Source organism: Carlito syrichta, unplaced genomic scaffold, assembly GCF_000164805.1.
Source record: "Carlito syrichta isolate Samal-C Ts95f unplaced genomic scaffold, Tarsius_syrichta-2.0.1 Scaffold304714, whole genome shotgun sequence".
In the NCBI taxonomy this organism is placed as follows: Eukaryota; Metazoa; Chordata; class Mammalia; order Primates; family Tarsiidae; genus Carlito; species Carlito syrichta.
The window spans coordinates 38936-41636 of record NW_007248810.1 but is presented as its reverse complement, the minus strand read 5'-3'; the positions used below and the strand labels follow the sequence as shown (position 1 = coordinate 41636).

Below are 2701 nucleotides of genomic sequence, written 5' to 3'. Positions count from 1 at the left end.
AGGGTACCAAAGGGAGGCCCAAACTTTACCTGTATGATAGCCATTTATATACCTAATCCTTAATAGTATCCCACCTTTCAAATAAAAAGAAAAAAGAAAATTAAATCCAACAGAGCTTTTGGTTCAGTCAAGATTTAGACTTAAAGCAATTCTAATTTTTTTTCTTTTTGAGTTGGAGTCTCACTCTGTCGCCCAGACTGGAGTGCAGTGGCCGCTCCCAGCCACCGCAGGCTCGACCTGCTGGGCTCCGGCGATCCTTCCGCCTCAGCCTTTCGAGTAGCCGGAATTACAGGCACGCGCTACCACGCCCAGCTGATTTTTTGATTTATTGTAGAGATGAGGTCTCGCTGCCCAGGCGGGTCTTGAACCCGCGGGCTCAGTCATTCCACTCACCTCAGCCTCCTGAAGGCGCGGGATTACAGTCTGAGCCACCGAGCCCGGCGCAATTCTAATTTTTAAAAAATGCATATTCTTCTCTTGGAACATGGCAAAATGGTTGCAAATTTCATTCAAAAGATAAAAGAATACATAATTTTCAAAAAGCCTATTGAAGGGAAAACTAGTGGTAGCAGATTACCCAAATTTTGTGAAACTGGAATAATCAAATAGTATGGTCCTGGCAGAAACATATAGTTATTTATTTATTGACATCAAGTGCTCGTATTTAATATATAAAAATAGATGAATTAGGAAGATATAAGGAAGAACATGCCACTTGTTCACAATGGGAATACCTTTTATACAAAGAGCTACAAAAGTTATGAAGCGCCTTTGGGGACAGCGTGTGGCAAAGTGTCTTCAGTGTCCTTCAAAGAAGCTTTCTAGAACCCAGAGCCATCAGTTCTGTGTTCTCTGAGCTGCCGTCAGTTACAAACGATGACAGAGATCACTTGCGTGTGCTGGAAAACTCGGTCTCAGGGTCCTTGGGAGGAGTCCAAAGAGTTTCAGCTAAAGAGTCAGGTCGTGACATAGGTCTCACCTCACCGGTGCCACCACAGTCCAAGGAGGAGTACTCTGCCGTCCTCAGGGTTGTCTTGTACACTCAGCACACCGTGGACAGCGGCGGAAACGGGTTCGGCTTGCTGACACCCAGCTTCTGGTGCTGATGCGTTATGTAGCCTTTGATGTGACCCATGTATATCAGGTTGACCAGAATGCACTGGACCATGTCGGTGTCCATGTCCTCCACCTGCATGAACTTCAGGGCCACCAGAAAGGCATCCAAAGACAACTGGTGCATTTTTAGAAGCAAATACGCTTTCTTGAAGAGGTTCCGGTAGGTGATGTTCTTCAGCTTTTCCAGGATGAGGAAGATCCTGCAGCGGATGAAGAGGGTCTCGTGCTTGGCCAGCACCTTGTTGAGCAGCAGCAGACTGCCCTCGCTTACAGCTCTGGCGACTTCCGCAAACTGCACAAGGTGATACTTTTTCAAGAGCTCGATGGTTGGCATATGGCCCAGCAGCATCTTCACCGGGAACAAACAGATCAGAATCATCCTTTTGTTCTTCTGGCTGGAGCCGTGACAGTGCACAAAGGCAAAGGACAGATACTCCTCGGCTTGCTTAAAGTCGCGTCAAACAGCCTTGCACCGAACGTAGTACTTGTACGTCACTCTCTGCGCAGTGCTGTAATCGTCTTTCAGATTGGAGCTGTCGATGGCTCTAATCAGTGGTTTGCATAAATGGAGTTTGTTGATCTTAAAGTAGATTTTAAACAACTGGTTCACCAGAAACAGCATTTCCCACTTCTTAGAGTCCGCTATGCCTGTACGAGTGTTACTGGCGCAGACACGGAAGCAGTTCATCAGCAGTTCCGCTGCCTTTTCCAACATGTCCCCGACTTTACTACTTCCCTTCTTGACCAACTGCTGATCTGTGTGATTGGCAAATACTCGAAGGTCAAGCGCCACCGCATACATGATAGGCAGAGCCCAGTTTTCCTCTTTGTGGGCCTGAAACGCCCGCAGGAATGATTGGATGATCATGGTCTGGCATTTGTAGGCCTCTATGAAGTCGTGGTTCCCCACCGCATACGTGCACCTCAAATGAGCTGCAAACATCTCATCATACGGTGGTTCCAAGACTTGCTGACACTTCTCCTCTGGAGAGGCCATCTGAAGCCGCGGGTTTGCAACATGAGGATGCTTAAAAGACACCAGCTGAGCACATGACGTTCCGTCCCTGGTATCGATTGCTTCATACACCTGCTGCAGGTATTGGTTGATGGTGATGTGCGCCATGGCAGTGCCGGCGGGCCGCGAGTGCCGCATACGGCTGCATATAGTTATTAATGGAGCAGAGTGATCTTCAGGTCCTTTGGTTATATGTGAATTTGATATTTGAAGAGTCAGTGTCACAACTGAGTAGAGAACAGAAGGATTATTTAGTCCTGGGGCACTAAATGACACCTAGGTACTATTAGCTACTTGATTAAGACAGAAGCGAGATAGAGCCTTGTGTCTACTATATACCATAATGAACTTTAAATAAAGTATTATCTGTATAAAAGAAAAAAATTTAAGACAATAAAAGCAAATTTGGGCCGAGCTCGGTGGCTAAGCCTGTAATCCCAGCACTTTGGGAGGCTGAGGTGAGTGGATTGCCTGAGCCCGCAGGTTCGAGACCAGCCTGGGCAACTTGGTGAGACCTCATCTCTACAATAAATCAAAAGAATTAGCCGGGTGTGGTAGTGTGCGCCTGTA

The 2701-nt window shown here is 46.9% G+C and overlaps 1 pseudogene; it reads right to left on the bottom strand.

Moving 5' to 3' along the window:
* Positions 1-1042: 1042 nt before the first annotated feature.
* On the bottom strand, positions 1043-2239 carry LOC103263079 (annotated as a pseudogene).
* Positions 2240-2701: the final 462 nt, after the last annotated feature.